The following is a 17,806-nucleotide window of genomic DNA, read 5'->3' on the forward strand; positions in this document are numbered from 1 at the left end:
AGTATAATTGGTCTATTATTGTTATTTGAAACGAATTGATGCATAATTATTTTTAATTGGTTCTAATTTCAAATATAGTAAATATTAATAGGTATAACCAATATCAACCAAACGTATTTGGCATATTTAGTAATCTTCAAAAATATAAAGAAGTTGTGAGATCAAAGAGTTTGAGAATTTCTGATATAGCCAAGGCATTTTAACACAATGAGAAATAAATTATTATTGTATGTAACCACTAAATAAATAGGGCACCTAATAAATGACTGAGGACCACAATATTGTCTTATTCTGGAGGAGGATGAGAAGGAAATTTTAACAACATAGACCTCTATTTAATGTAAGAAATCACAATTAGTTACTATTGTTTCTTATTTCAACATATATACATATATTTTAAATAAGCAATATGAAAAACTTACGTAGCCATGGCAGGGCCAGATGTGTTCTGAAGACAATGAATTGCCCAGTGTCCCTGTGGAGAAAATGAAGAGGCTGTAGAGCAATTTATAAATGAAGTTTGAAGAGTCCCATATGAATGGGATTTGAGCTATTTTTTATCCTGGAGCCCTCCAGAGAATCGTATGAGGATCGTGGATTGGTGGGGTTTGAATGTATAATGAGAATCTGCTGGAAGTGTAAGAGAATCAGCAGGGCTGTCAATTGGAAGGCTTCTATAATAATCTTGATGAGATGATGTGGGTCATAACAGTGAGCATGATGATAGAAAACATGAATCAATTAAATATAATTGATATAGGTGTAATATGTGTGCTTACCTAAGAAGGAAAAGAAAGAAGACTTGGAATAATGACTCTTTCCCTCAAGTAATTCTTATTCCAGCTTTATGTAAACAATTAGCACATATATGAATGTAAAATGAATTTGATAGGAACAAAACTACACACTCCAAGTGCTGTGGCTCATAAGAGATCAAGTTTAGATTAGTCAGGAAATGAATAAAAAAAGTAAATGGTAACAAACATGGAATATTTGTGATTCACCAAACAATAAGGGGAGGTGTTTGAGAGTAGAGAAAAAAAAAAAAAAAACGGTTGGTTAAGTTAAAGCTTTTAGATTAGGAAGGGGATGGAAATCAGTAAGGAAGTAAAGGAACTTCCTGGCTATTGAGAAACTATTTAGGGAAATACAGGTTTCCAATAGAGATATGTTGAATGGATGAATAAATTCTGTCACGTGACTGAAAGGATGCTTAGAAAAGGTAATGGTATATGTAGCAAAAATAACGAAGAAATCACTAATCAACTGTCTATACTTAGATTTTTTAATGTCCATGTGGTGGTATACTTAGAATGAAAATTACAGAAAAGAAATAAACTTCTCTTATTGCATTCGTGTAGCATGCTGTAAGGAGATCTTAGAACCTACTACAAAACAAGTCAAGCATGGCTGTTGAAAATTTTAAAATCTATTTTTAAAAAAGAAAGAAACTCTTACCTGTTAATTCGTTATGTTTATGAAGCAAAATCTTAATGTTTGCATGTAATTCATTTATATTTTCTTGGGTTTTCTGAAATAAATAATCATAATAATTATGTGTAAAATCTAAAGTAATTATATCTAAAAAGGTAGTAAACTAAATGTTCCTCTTATAAGAAGAGAAATTTAAACTCCCAGTAATAAAGAACTGAAAGGCTGACTTCCTTTCTACTGCTTGAAATATTCAGAACAGAATTAACTCATTGCTTCTTCACAGAAATCATTAATTAAAAAGAATTTCTATTTATGCCAACAATAAACTTATGCCATCTTAATTATATTAACAGAGATACTTCATAGGTGTTGATAAATTTCAGAATAGCACATTTTAATACAATTTAAATATAATGTGAATTGTACATTTAATGTATATATGGTGTATAGCATTGATTTGTAAATTTGCTGTAATATACAATGTTCATGTATGATGTAATATATATATATATATTGTATTTCTATGTGCATTTAGTAAAATGTGTAGGTTATGCTAACATGTAAAAAACAAAGCTGTAAATGTGTACTGTAACAACATTATTTACTAGTCCCGTATTAGTTCTTAAGTTGGAGTAATAAAGGCAATACATAACTCTTATTTAAGAAACTAGAAAATTAAAGCCCTTCTAAAGGTTCACATTTCTTACTAAATTTTTTAAAAGCTTATTTTGAAACTGAAGATGGAATGATATATAGCAGGAGAGATTATGTTATAAAGCTAGCTAGGGTAAATAATGTAAGAAGAGCTTAACATTGAATAATTTACAAACCCCCAAACACCATAATTTTCATTACCATAGATACTTTTTTATAGCAACATATTTCTACCTCTCAAAGTGTAAAATATATTGAACACAGTAAAATGCTTTTTTGTTAAATTTAGGTTATAGATATTGACACTTAATGTTTTAGAATATCTGGATTACTTAACCAACCTCTCTTGCTGAAGTCATGGCAATAAATTAGGACATTTGCAACGCACTTGTAAAATGAGCAGTTTGTAACTGAGTTCTTAGCTTTTGCTGGGCAAAATATAATGCTTAAGACTATGTTGGGTAACATTTTCCCGTTTCCCAGCTTCACTTCTTATGGAGAATGCTTTTCCTTTTTGGGAAACACTGTCTAATTTCACACGTAAGCAAAATCCATTTTTATGGTAATGTAGGAGCCACAATGGAGGTGATACTAAAAGTAAAATATGAAATACAACTTGCAATGCAATGGGAATGGTATGCACACAATTATTTGAGCTAATTGTTACAACCGGGATTTAAGCTGAGAGGGAGCTTATTTAGTCAATAAGAGGAAAGCAAAAATAATCCTGCACAATCTTCTAACTCAGGACAATCATACATCATTTCTGAATGTTCATCATAATTGACATCTCATCTTTCCAAGCTGCACTTTAATTCTATAGGCAATTTTCTATTTGGAGAAAGGTATAAAATGACACACACACACACACACACACACACACACACACACACACACTCTCAAAGAAGAGGGGTAAAAAAGTATTGAGAAGAAGAAAGCAATTTAACCAAGAATACATAGAGTTGAGTTAGACAGAGAGATGATAGATAGATAGATAGATAGGTAGATAGGTAGATAGATAGATGATAGATAGATAGATGAGATAAACAGCGTGGTGTTATGAAAAATCACTAATCTCAGTGTCAAGAGGCTTGGTTGTGATAGAATTTCTGCTATTAATTCTGTGACTTTCTCCAACTTGGCTAGCATTTGTGTAGACTACAGTAACTTGCCAATCCACTACCATCATCAAATAATTTGGACTTTGGAACTACTAAGTCAGTGTCTATTGGCTAGAGAAGAGATACACAGAAAACTTACATGACGAATTGCTTTTGTATGCTACTTACAAGAAAAAGTTGTCAATGAAGAAGATATTTATTCTGTAAAAGCAGTGAAAAGGTTACTCATAGAGGTTTTTGAATTCCATGAACCTTGAAAATCATACTTACTCCAAACTTTCATTTTATAGGTGAGCTAACTGTAGAACAGAGGTGGATACGCTCCTCTTCTGGGAACTTGTATTGCATTTAATTTTGGCTTGGAGTAAATTCATCTCCCTGCGGTGATTAAAAAAGCCCTAAATTTAATGTTGGAAGGCCTAGATACAAATGTTAACTTTCTCAAAAACTTGAGCTTCTCTGAACTTCTAGTCCTTCAATCTGCAAAAATAGAATGCAAGATATCTCTTCTATAAGATCTCTGACAGAGTCAAACAAATAATACATGTAGAGGTGTTTTTAAACTCACTCCCTTTTGCAATTAAAAAATGATCATGGCTGGGCATGGTGGCTCCTGCCTGTAATCCCAGCACTTTGGGAGGTTGAGGTGAGCAGATCACCTGAGGTCAGAAGGTCGAGACCAGCCTGGCCAACATGGTAAAACTCCATTTCTACTAAAAATACAAAAATTAGCTGAGTGTAGTGGTGCACGCTTGTAATTCCAGTTACTCGGGAGGCTGAGGCAGAAGAATCGCTTGAACCTGGGAAGCAGAGGTTACAGTGAGCCAAGCTTGCACCATTGCACTCCAGCCTGGGCAAAAAGAGTGAAACTTCATCTAAAAAAAAAAAAACCATTAATATGAACATGGAAAACAAAAGAATTATGTTGTGAAAATGTATTCTGGGTATGTGATCCCAAAATGAGTTGTAGGACACAGACACTTGAGGAAACATACCAGCACCAAGGTAAATGCTGCTTCAGTTAACATCCCCCTTGGCAATGTTGACCAGATTGCAGGGGACCCAAACAATTCCTTTAAGAAGAACGTAAATGAATTTTAGGCCAGGCACAGTGGCTCATGCCTGTAATCCCAGCACTTTGGGAGGCCGAGGCAGGTGGATCACCAGAGTTCAGGAGCTCAAGAACAGCCCGGCCAACATGGCGAAAACCCATCTGTACTAAAAATATAAAAGTTAGCCAGGTGTAGTGGCCATGCCTATGGTCCCAGCTACTTGGGAGGTTGAGGCAGGAGAATTGATTGAACCCTGGAGCAGAGGTTGCAGTAAGCCAAGACCAAGCCACTGCACTCCAGCCTGGGAAACAAGAGTGAGATCTATATCAAAAAATAAATAAATAAATGAAGGTAAATGGATTTAAGAGAGCAATCAGGTGGCTTATATGCTTTCAGTGACTCTTTTTCTTTTCTTTCCTTTTTCTTTTCATGGTGTTAAAGACTAGACGGGCATGTACCCCAAGACCACAGATCTACCTCATCTTCTGCCATCGAAGACTTATTCTTTTGTAAGTTCCCTCTAAGTAAATCTTTGACCATCTACCAACCTGGATTGGTCTTTTTGTTTGGTGTGAGCTTCCCTTCTGCTTACAGAGGGTGGTTCTTTGTTCTAGCAAGGAATTTTCACAAGTTTTTTTTTTTTGAGATGGCGTCTTACTCTCTCATCCAGGCTCTGTCACCCAGGCTGGAGCGCAGTGGCATGGTTTCAGCTCACTGGACCCTCCGCCTCCGGCGTTCAAGGGATTCTTCTGCCTCAGCCTCCCTGAGTAGCTAGGATTATAGTTGCCTGCCATAGCTAATGTTTTTTAAATTAGCCATGGCTAATTTTTACCATGCCTGGCTATTTTTTTTATTTATAGTAGAGATGGGGTTTCACTGTGTTGGCCCCGCTGGTCTCAAACTCCTGACCTCAAGTGATCCGCCCACCTTGGCCTCACAAAGTGCTGGGATTACAGGCATGAACCACCACACCCAGCCTCAACAACTTATTTATTGTGATTTATCTTATTTTACTTTCTCTCCAGCTTCACTATCTCTTACTAAGGATTTCCTCTGTGTCTCTTGAATGTTTGATTGGATTATTTTGCTATCGAAGGACTTACGAATATACCACTTCAGGCCAGGCACGGTGGCTCATGCCTATAATCCCAGCACTTTGTGAAACCGAGGCAGACAGATAACTTGACCTCAGGTTTGTTACATAGGTAAATGTGAGTCACAGGGATTTGTTATACAGATTATGTCATCACCCAGGTATTAAGCCTAGTATCCATTTGTTATTTCTCCTGATCTTCTCCTTCCTCCCACTTTCCACCCTCTCATAGGCCCCAGTGTGTGTTTTTCACCTCTGTATGTCCATGTGTTCTCATCATTGCACTTTTAAGTGAGAACACGTGATGTTTGGTTTTCTGCTCCTGTCTTAGTTTGCTGAAAATAATGGCTTCCAAGTCCATCCATGGCCTGCAAAGGGCATGATCTTTTTTTTTTTTTTTTTATGGCTGCATAGTATTCAGTGGTCCATACATCCCACATTTTCTTTATCCAGTCTATCACTGATGGTTATTTGGGTTGATTTCCTATGTTTGCTATTGCAAATAATGCTGCAGTGAACATATGCATGCATGTATCTTTATAATAGAGTGGTTTATATTTCTTTGGGTATATATGGGGTAATAGAATTGCTGTCAAATGGTATTTCTGGTGCTAGGACTTTAAGGAACCGCCACGCAGTCTTCCACGATGGTTAAGCTAATTTACATTTCCACCAACAGTGTCAACGTGTTCCCATTTCTCTGCCACCTCATCATCCTCTCGTTTCTTGAATTTTTAATAATTGCCATTGTATGCTTTCAATTAGTGAATTGAATTCATTTACAGTTTTTTACTGATAAAGACAACTGATATTTTGTTATTTATCTTGGCTGTTTTGTAGCTTATTTGTTTCTTTCTTCATCTCTTGCCTACCTTTGTGATGTGATATTTTTGTACTGCTATGCTTAATCTTTAATGTTTATATGCCTGCTGTAGCTTCTTGTATTGTGGTTTCTGTGAGCCTTACATAAAAAAATCATAACTATAAAGGACTGTGTTAAGCTGATAATTAAAAGCTGTCACATATAAAAATGGTAGCCTTTTACCTTTCTATCATCCTACAATTTATATTTCTGATATCACTATATATATTTTTATAATGTAGATTGCTCAATAACTTATTGTAGATTTAGGTATTTTGACATATCTTGAAACTTAATGTTAGATAAATGTATTAATATGAAATTAATATGTACCACCATATTAGAATATTCTGGATTTAACTAAATATTGACCTTTATCAGTAATTTTTATGTTTTCACATTTATTCATTATAGTAATCATTTTCCATTTGTTTGGGTTTGAAGAACTCCCTTAAGCATTTTTTTGTAGGGTATGCCTAGTGGTAAGGATTCCTAAGCTTTTGCTTGGGCAGGGCTAAATTTATTCATCTTTTATATCTGAGGTACAGATTAGCTGTTAATAGTATTCTTGGTGGGCAATTTTCATTTTCTTTGTAGCCCTTTGAATGTATCATCTCAGTCTCCACTGCCTGCAAAGTTTCTGCTGATAAATCTGTTAATAGTCAAATGGTTTTTCTCTTATATGTGACTTGACAGTTTTCTCTCACTGCTTTTAGAATTCTCTGCCTTTGACTTTTGACAGTTTAATTATAAAGTACCCCTGAAAGGATCTCTTCAAGTTCCAACCATTTGGGGACTATTGAACTGCATGAATCTGGATGTTCATATCTCTTCAAGACTTGGGAAATTTTCAGCAATTATTGCATTAAATAGGCTTTTTGTCCATTGCTCTACCTTTACACCTTTTGAAACTCCTATTAGGTGAATACTTGTCCACTTAATAGTATCCAATAAGTCTCATAGGCTGTCTTTACTCTCTTTTATATTATTCTCAGATTTTTTTTCTTCTGATTGAGTCATTTCAAACGACCATGCTTCATGGATTCTTTCTTCTGCTTAATATAGACTGCTGTTGTAGCTCATGATTTTAAAAAAAATTATTTCACTGAATTCTTTAGCAACAACTGTATTGTTTGACTCTTTTTAAATAGCTTTCATTTGTTTGATGAATTTCTTATTTTGATCATGAATTGTTTTGTTTTCCTCATTTCCCTGAATTGCCTATGTGTATTTTATTGTTTTTCACTGAGTGTTCCTAAGATCATTATTTTCAATCCTTTTTTAAACAACCGTAAACTTGTTTTTGTGGGTTCCATGACAGACATCTTCCTTTGGTGATGTCATGTGCCCTTTCATTTTCATGTTGCTTATCTCTTTCTGTTGATTTCTGTGCATGTGGTGTTGCAGTCACCTATTTCAATGTTTAGTAAATGGCTTTGGTAGGAGGAGACATTTACCTGAAGATGGGCCAGAAGGTGCTGGATTAGGTACAACGTGGTTGGCGGCTCTGGTTTTGTGTAGGTGCAGTTGTTTAGTCTCTATGCAATGTTTTGTTGTTGTTGTAATCAACATCAGCAATAACTGGGTGCCTCACTTGTCTAGGATGTAGGAGTCTGTGGCAGTGATGGTGGTTGCATAGGTCACTGGGGTAGAAGCTTTAGGTATTCTCCTGTTCTTGTCTTCCTCACAGTAAGGAGTCTTAGCTAAGGGGATTTGTCTTGGTGTTGGGTCTGACATGGCTCACACATAGCCAAAGTGGCACTGGGATTCAGGACACCAGTGCTTGGAGAAACTGTGAAGCCAGATTCATGATTTTGGGGTCTTGAGATGCTACTGTAGCACCTGAGACTTGAGGCACAAGTTCACTCTCCAAGAAACAAATGGATACAATTCTTTCACTTTACCTGGGGTCTGTTGTTCTGAAGTACATCCCAGCACCTTGGTCTCTGGGGCCTGGGATGTAGCTGTAGTTCTGACACTGGGGATCAGGGCACAACATGACAGTTTCTGGAGAGAAGGAGTACTCCAGAGGTTCATACCCCAGAGATAGGGCACAGTTGCAATTTGAGACTCAGAACCAACAAAGCACAGTGGCAGAACAGACCTTGGAAGATAAGGTGACATTAGATCCTAGGATATTTGGAAACAGCAGTAGCCCAGTCTCTATGAGGCCAGGTGCAGTAGCAACCAGAACCCAGAAATGGCAAGATGCCACTGTGACTGGTACTTGGGGATCAGGGCAGTGATGGTTCTACTACCTGGAGGAGAAGATGTCTCAGCCATTTACACCACAAGGGGCCATCTAGTTCCTAGTAGCTCTATCTAGTTCCACAGTTCCTTCTATGGTTGTTCAGCCTGGAGGGCCAAACAGTTCAGGTAATCTTTTGATTCCATGAAATGTGAGACGCTGTGTCTATTTGGCCCCAGCAAGTATATGTTTCCATGGGTTGGTGGAGCCTTCGGATCCCTGCAGGTGGGATACCACATCAACTGTGGTACTGGCAGATGCAACTGCCCCCAAGTTTTCCAGAGTATTAGAGCCCTTGGAAAGCAGAATTCTGCCTTAGCCGTGGTGCCAGGGGACACAACGGCTCCTATGTGCAAGAAGCCTGAGGTGCTGGGGGAAGGGTAGGGTCATTTGTGATCTCAGTTGTGGACCTAAAAGGAGGCTGCCCTAGCCACTGAGATAATTGAGTTGGAATTGCTCTGCAGTAACTTGGCCCTAAGGGGTAAGATGGAGCATTACCTCTGCTTGGGGATGGCATGTTACCAGGTAAACTTGGTGCAGTGGTAGCTGAGCATCAGGGATTAAGGGATGCAATGACTACTCAACCCCAGAGCAAGACACAGTTTAGAATAGTCTCCATTTCCAAAATGGTGCAAAGTAATAGCAGCACAGACTACAATTGCGTGGGGCATAGTGTCAGCTTCTCTTTGGATAGCTCAGCCCTGTTGACTTCAGAGAGCTCCCTCAGTTGGTTCAAATCTTGGCAGGTGCACAGGAATGTCCAATAGAGAAGACTATGGGTGTCTAAGATGGTAGTGGGGGCTACTGCGGTCCACTTGCTTCCCCTTCCCCCACAGTGAGACATCTCTCCTGGTTCTATGCTAATTCTGACTGAGGAGATGGTGTGGCAGAGGCAATGTGTTTGCTGCTTCTCTATGCAGCCATCCTGGGTTTCTGTGCTCTAAAGGATTTCTCCTGCTGCTTTGCTGGTCTCTGGTGCTCTTTGTTAGTTATTTTGGTCAAAACTTAGATCTTTATTTGTTGCCTTGGGATTTTTGTGGGAAGAAGAGAGTGGCATTAGCCTCAAATCGGCCATCTTGCTAATGTCCTAGCCTGAAAGCAACATTGTTTTCACCAAGGGTGGAAAATTGAAGCCAAGGGAAACCTGTAAAAAAAAATAATCTTGTTAATGTCATCCTTTTTACTCCTAGTCACTTCTCTATACAATTATCCTTGCTCAAGTTCCTTTAGTTTGTTACATTTTCACAGTTTACTACTCTGTCAATTCAGTATATGGTGTTTGAATTTAACTGCTTCTTTGAGTCTTCATTTCCTTACGAGGACTCCTTGTCACCTAAAACTTATAAGAAATAAATTAGTATGCTTTTATCCTGCTTGTTGGTCACATGCTAAATTAATGCTCACCCCCCAGATGAATGAAAATACAAAAAAGGGAGAGGTCAAGTTTTCTTTCCTCTACATTATTCTCTGATTTCCTAGAATTCTTAAAAAACAAAAACCCTTAGAAATAGCACCCCTCAGCCCTCTCACTGTCACCAAAACATACACTATTTAAAATAAAAACTTTAGCCCATTCAGGGCTCTCCACCTTGGTAAAAACATTTCTATGGTGTTTAGTTCTCGACAATTTGTTAAATTTAATTTATTTTTCTTTGTCATTGCCTATTTGCCAAACTGAAGGAAGAGGAGATCTGGGGACCTTGCACCATCATTGTTGTGAAAAGGGAATTTCCTTCCTTCGTTCAAAGACGATTATAATGGCAAAACAATAACCTCCCAAAGATGTCCACAGATGTCATACATCCCAGAGCCCATGGAAACATTATAAGGCAAAAGGGAAATTAAGATAGCATAGGCAATTAATGCTTCTTTATTAGGCTGCTTGGACTGTCATAATAAAATACTACTGACCAGATAGCTAAAAAAAAAAAAAAAAAATGGAAATTTATTTTTGCAAAGCTTTGGAAGCTGGAAGTCCAAATTCAAGTTGCCAGAAGTCCAATATCAAGTTTCCAGAAGTCTAAAATCAAGTTGCCAAAATCAAGTTGGTTTCTCCTTAGGCCTCTTTCTTTGACTTGCTGTGGCCACATTCTCATTACGTCTTCATGTGGACTTTCCTTCGAGCATGTACACCTGTGATATCTCTTCCTCTTCCTATGAGGACACCTGCCCTATTGGATTAGAGTGTCACACCTAGGACATTCCTTTATTTCCCCCTGTAATCCCAGCACTTTGGGAGGCTGAGGTGGGCTGATTACCTGAGGTCAGGAGTTCAAGACCAGGCTGGCTAACATGGTGAGATCTGTCTCTACTAAAAGTACAAAAATTAGCTGGGCGTGGTGGTGCACACCTGTAATCCCAGCTACTTGGGAGGCTGAGGCAGGAGAATCACTTGAACCCAGGAGGCAGAGACTGCAGTGAGCCAAGATCATGCCACTGCACTCCAGCCTGGTGACGAGAGTGTAACTCCCAAAAACAACAACAACAACAACAACAACAACAAAAGCAGTTTTTTTTTTCTCTAAATATAGTTCCATTGGGAGTTCAAGCTTCAACAAAGGAATTTGGGAAAGGAACCAATTCCATTCATATCAATTGGTAATAAACTGACCTTAAAATTGGAAGGTTATCTTGGATTATCAGGAGTAAGCCAAATGAGATCCCAAGGTCTTTAAATATGGAGGAGGAAAGCAAATTTCTCATGGTTAGTGTGAAGTACTGTGAGAAGATCAAGTGTTACTAGCTTTGAAGATGGAAGAAGGCCAGGGACTGATAAGGACAGTTTCTTAAATCTGAAAAAGGCAAGAGAATGGGTTCCCCTTTAGAACCTCCAAAAAGAATGTAGCTTTGCCAGCAGATTGATAATTGCCCAGTGGAACTTACATCAGACTTCTGACCTACAAACACGTAGGATAATATATTTGTGTTGTTTTACATCACTAAATTTGTGAGAATTTGTAACAGTAGTAATAAGAACTAATCTAGATAATTAAAGAATGACACAACTGCGTCTGTTGTTCTCATTTATTGCTCCTTCCTATAGCCCCTTATAATCCTATTCACAATCAAAGCTTCTTTTACTTAATTTGTTTTCTATATTTGAAATGTCTACTAAGTATCTGAAATATTTTAGACATTAGACATATAGTGATTATCACGGTAAATTAAAGCCTTTACTTTCTTGAACCTATGATCTCAATGAGAAAATTTATGGATAAATTGCCAATCATTTCACACACATGTAGCCTGACCTTGAAAGATTAAGAAAAAAAAATGTATACAAAATTGCATCTCCAAAACTCCAAAAGAATAAATTAAAGTGATTTCAATGAAGTCAGAGATGGAGATGAACATGTGCAAAGGCTGAACTACAAAAAAACACACGAGGGACAGCAAGTTTCATAAGGTTTTACTTTTTAAGACCATAAAGGTGGGGAGTAGGGGAAGCTAATTAAAATTGAATTCCTTACAAATAATTGTGTTTTTTTTTTTTCCAGATGGTTTAAAACATCAATTACTTTAAGCATTACTGAAGCCTAAATTTTTAATGCACAGTGAACGATATTTAAGACTGATCCAAACTGCATAACAAAAACATCTGCAAATCAAATGCTCTTTAGGAAAACTTTAAATAGCATGTGTGTATGTCCTATTTTTTTTTTTTAAGTTGGATCGCTAGGGGTAAGGTTTATCCATTGAACACGATATACTCTGACATCTAATAAAGTACAGTGTAATTTTGCATGGCGTAATTCTGTTCATTAATTGGCTTCCTCACTTAATAATCTCTCTTTACAATCTCTCACCCATTGAAAGAATCAATGGAGAATATATAGACACTAGCTCTTAGAGTGCTCATTACATACCTGCCATTATGCCAGGCACTATTATTCGTCATTCAGTTGCAAAAATAACTTGGATGTTACTCACTAAATTTGAATATATCAATATTTTGTCCTAAATTTCTAATTAAAATGAACCAGTTTAAAGCAGTGAAATGACATATATTTGGAGAAATACTTTTGTGCAAAAATTTCATTTTGATCTTTGGAACCAAACTTCTGTCCACACAGAATTGTTTTTAGATCCTTTAATAGTCTTTTCCTAAATGTTTTAATTCTTTAAATAAGGAAAGGCAGAATTTGATCTTTTCAGATAATTTTTTTTTTTATTTTTTAAAGTAGTCATGGGTCATTTGGAGCTTAATCTATTGAATTGAGTGGGTGACCTAGTTGGGTTTTAAAATACGGTATAATATAAAGTAATGATACTTTTGCTGGATGCTCAGAAAAGTTTATTGACATCTATTCTAAAATTAATTAATTAGCTCAGTAAATTTCACTTAGCACCTATTATGTTTCAGACACCATTCTATAAATTTAAGACATATTTATCAAAATAATAATGTCAATAACCTGAGCCACAATAATAATAATAACAATAAACAAATAGCCCTGCCCCATGAAACTGGTAGTAAATTAATCTTAGTCTGAGAAGGGGATGATAGAAAATAGAAATTAAGCCTACATTTCTGAAATTAAGTGATTATCTAATAATTAAAAATTAATGTTAGAAGTATAGCAAATATAGATTAGTACAAGAAAGGAAACACAGATTAGTACAAGAGGGTTTAGATTATTGGTGAGGGACTGTGTTAGAGGAACTTCCCAGGTTGTCCAGGGGCTTTGTTTCCAGTTGCTGCTGGCTCTTAGGCCCTTTGTTTCCAGTTTTCCTGCCTCTGGCTCTTAGGGTCTTTTTTCAAGGGCCCTTTTCCCACCTCTGGCCCCTACAGGCTGAGGCTTAGTAACTCAGGGTTTGAAAACGGTAGCCAATTCAGTAAAGGATTCAAAGATCAATTAATCCAGAGAAAGGTTGAAAGAACCCCTCTCACTGGACAAGAACAAGAAGGGGGAGGGAATAACTCAGGGATATAATCTCCAGCCACCCAAGCCTGTAATGGCGCCCCCCTCCGGTTCCCCTTCCACAGTGTGGAAGCTGTCCAGATAAACCGCACCACTGCACACTGTTTGCGTCCATGAGTTCTATCTGAGCTGTAACACTCACTGCAACACCAAGGCCCCCTTTCCCATTCTTTGGGGTTACAGAGGCCAAGAACCTAAGATCCAGTGGCAGCAGCTCCAGTTACATTAGGAAAGAGGTTTCGACTATTAAATAGAGTGTTCAGAATAGTTCGACCAGTAACAATTCATTCTCCCATGATAACTATTCTGAAAGCCAATATTTAGATGCTTACATTCCTATGTAGTTTATTAAAATTAAAACACAGCAATCCCCCAAAAATCACTATCTTGAGCAGCAGGAAAGATACGTAATTCCTCTTTCAAATGCCAGCCCAACCAAAAATCGGAATTATGATATAACTTAAGCTATTTCTTCTGTGTTCTAAGTTGCTTGAGATTTGAAAGACTGTGCTTTACTCTGTGCTTCAAGGTATTTTACACGTATAAGAGAATAATTACAGAGTTACTCAGTTGAACCAGGTGTTAAGTACTATTATCCCTATTTGATGGAAATGGAATAGGAGTTGACGAGGCTCATGGGGACAATCCAACTAGGAAAATAAAAGCTATTAATCTAAATCAACAAAATAATGTAAGCTGGCCTAGTGCCCTTGAATAAGTCCTTTAAATTCAATTTTCTTGTCTGAAGACAATGAATGTGAGGATTAAAAAAAAGAAAAAACTATCAAAGAGTTCAAATAAATATAGAACAGATACGAGCTTTGATGATGACACAATACCCTGACTCTGAAGTCACATATGGTAAAAGAAGGTTGCACTGGTTGAAAACTGAGACATAAAGAGTTTAAATAACTTTACCCATAGCACAGGACAAGCAAGTGATACAGTTCTATAAAGCACTTTAAATTCAGACTTTAGTGAAGTACTTTAACCAGAACTCTGCAGGCAGTATTTACATATACAACTGAACAATGGAGGGGTTAGGAACACTTTCACTCCCACCCTAACTCCCTGAAGTCAAAAATCTGAAAATAACTCCTGACCCTTCAAAAACGTAACTACCAGTAGCTCACTGTAGACAAGACGACTTTACCAATAACATAAAGAATCATTTAACACAAATTTTATATGTGTTTTAGTATTATACTTTTACAATAAAGTATGCTGGAGGAAACATTATTAAGAAAATCATAAGGAAGAGAAAACATATTTATTAACTGGAAGTGGATCATCATCAAAGCCTTCCTCATCAGCATCTTCATGTTAAGCAGGCTGAGGAGGAGGAGGAAGAGGAGAGGTGGGTTTTGTGGCCTCAGGGGTGGTAGAGACAGAAGGGAAGAGGCAGAAAGGGAGACAGGACAGGAAGGGAGACTTGAGTAACTTTACAGAAATACATCATATTTTCTTTATGCCTTTTTGCTTTTCTACGTCTCTAAAATGGTTCTATATGCTACCATTCTTCGTCCATCCTTCATTTGCCTTATTTTCAGTGCCTGTATCATAGAATGATCCATGTGATAAAAGAAGTCAAAGGCAGTCTTGAATATTCAGAACCCTTCTGCCAAATTGTCAAATGTCAATGTGTTTACTGGTACTGCTTCTACTACATCTTCTTCTTCATCATCTGGCACTGATTTGGAAGCACTCGTCTCCATCAAGTTGTCTTCTGTTAATCCCACTAGTGTTGTATCTATTAGCTGTTGAATTTCTCTGATTCACATCTTGAAACTCCCAACCCTCACCTTTTTTGGCCATATCCATAGTCTCTTTCATTATTTATTTGATGGGTTCTGTCATGAATTCTGTTGTAACCAGACTCCCTGCAACTGAATTTCCAGATTATTGGTCTCCTAACCACGAAGAATGGGAAAGGGGCTACAGTGTCCCGGTGAGTGTTACAGCTCAAATAGGACTCATGGACCCAAAGAGTTTCCATAGTGCAGTTTATTAGGCAGAGCAAAAGGACAGCTTCCACACCATGGAAGGGGACCCAGAGGGGTTGCCGCTCCAGGCTGGGGCAGCTAGAGATTTTACCCCTGAGTTATTCCCTCGCCATTCATGTTCTCATCCAATGACAGGGCGTCTTTCAACCTTTCTCTGGATTAATTGATCTTTGAATCTTTTGCCAGATTGGCTACTGTTTTAAAATTCTGAGTCATGGAGCCTCTGCCTCTAGGGGCCATAGGTGGGAAAGATTTCTGCCCTTAAAGTCCCTAAGAGTCAGAGGCTGGAAAACTGGAAACAAAAGCCGCTAGCCTGCCAGAGGCTAGAAAAGCAGAAACAGAAGCCTCTAGCTGGCCAGAGGCAGGAGAAGCTCTGCACTCAAAACAAAGCCCCCAGCTAACCCCGGGATATTCCTCTGACACAGTCCCTCGCCATGAAGTCATGTGCAACATCTAGACACAATTGAGAGCCCAATGGATTTCATGGCTTTTCCTATAACAATGATGGCATCTTCAATTTTTTCCAGAAATGAATGATGTTCTCTCCATTGGTGTTCTCTTCCACAGATTCACAATCTTTTTCCGCAGAGTGTATGTAATGACACATAAAGGTCCTTATGAATCTCCTCCTCTAGAGGCTGAATTAGAGTCTTGCATTTGGGGGCAAGTAGACCACTTCAGCGCCTTTGGTGTTGAGCTCCTGAGGTTCTGAGAGACCAGGATAATTGTTCAATTTCAAAAGCACTTTCAAAGGCAGTCCTTTACTGACAAGGTAACTTCTGACCTCAGGGACAAAGCGTAGATGAAATCCATCCAGTAAAATGTTTTTAATTGTCCAGGTCTTGCTGTACAGCCAAAAGACTGTTGATAAATGTTTACCTTTTCCCTAAAAGAGAGTTAGCAGTTTTATAGATAAAAGCAGTCTGGATAATACATCTGACTACATTTACACAAGAGTAGATTTACTTTATCCCTATTTGTCTTCAATCCTCGTGCTTCTCTTTCTTACTAATATTGTTTTTCTGTGGCGTTTTTTTTTTACAAAGATCGAGCACATTTTTCTGCATTAAAAACCCATTCAAACAGATTATTTAATCTTGATTACGTTTCTTAATGGTTCCTGGAACCTCATTCTGCTGTCTCTTATTCAGCAGAATCTCCTTTTCCTGTAATCTTGCCATTTTTGTTAAAGCCAAACCTCTTTCAACATTTCCAACCATCCCTTGCTGGCATTAAATTCCCCAGTTTTGTAACCAGGGAGCGTACCAGGTGTCCCCAAATTCTTGAGCCGCTACTAGAGCAGCCTCTCTCTCGTTGCTGGTTAGGATTTGACTAAGCAATAACATGTTATATTTCCAGTCAAATTCAAAGAACTGATCCAGGCCCTGTAGAACATCTGTGTACTTGTCCGGGTCATCTGAAACGTTTCCTAAGTCCGCCTTGATTTGCTTTAAGTTAGAAAGTGAAAAGGGAGTGTGTGCATTGGTTGGGCCAAATTCGCCTGTAGGGGGCAGAGTTGGGGCATCCTAGTAGCCTGAGGTGTCTTGGTCCCTTTGGCCTTCCCTGACTCCTCTTGGGATATAGGAGCTGAGAAGACCCAGTCAGCATCGGTGGAGGGAGGAGCCACAGGGAGTCTTAAATATTCGGGTAGTTTTGAGGAGGGGCCAGTAGGGCATAGGTTACAGGCCTTACATAGCTGAGGATTGTCCCTTAGAGAAAAGAAAACTTGCACATAGTGGCCTCAATACATTTGCCTTCCCTCTTACAAAACAGGTCCAATGGTAGAAGGGCGTTATAATTTATACTTCCTTTAGGAGGCCAGGTTTCTCCACTCAGCAGAGGGTATCGTGGCACTGCTGTCTGGCAGAGAAAGATGAGCCGCTTCTTCTTCAAAGATCGTGGGTCAAATTGGCCCAGTTATCTAGGATACACTTTAAGAGTGATTTTGCCTTGGAAGAGTAGCACCCATTGGAAATTTAACACATGGATGCCTGCATCCCTGGTTATATCTTACAACTGCTAGCCCAGGGGCATTCCCCAGGTACAGCACCCTGCAGCTTCCTTGCACTCTAGATGAGTCATCATCTTCTGGGCCCCCCCTCCCATGTGTGGGGTTTAATCAAGCTTGCCATTGCCATGGGCACAGCCTCACTGTCTAATGTTCTTACTGGCCACTATGAGGACATGGGGACTGCTGGGCTTAGTGGTTCTGTACTTGCACATCCTTAAAGAACCAGACCAGTGAGTCTCGGGCAATAGGTATCAGTATTCTCTAGCAAGAGTTTAATTAACATAGGCCTGACCATAAAGCTACCCTAGGAGGACAAACTCCTTGGGAGGGGCCTCTAAGCACAACAATCTTAAAGAAGGTAATGGCTGGCTGCTTGGCTGAGGCTGGAACAATGCCCTCAGGACCT

This window comes from Sapajus apella, unplaced genomic scaffold (assembly GCF_009761245.1).
Source record: "Sapajus apella isolate SASKATOON/1434 unplaced genomic scaffold, GSC_monkey_1.0 scaffold5, whole genome shotgun sequence".
Lineage (NCBI taxonomy): Eukaryota > Metazoa > Chordata > Mammalia > Primates > Cebidae > Sapajus > Sapajus apella.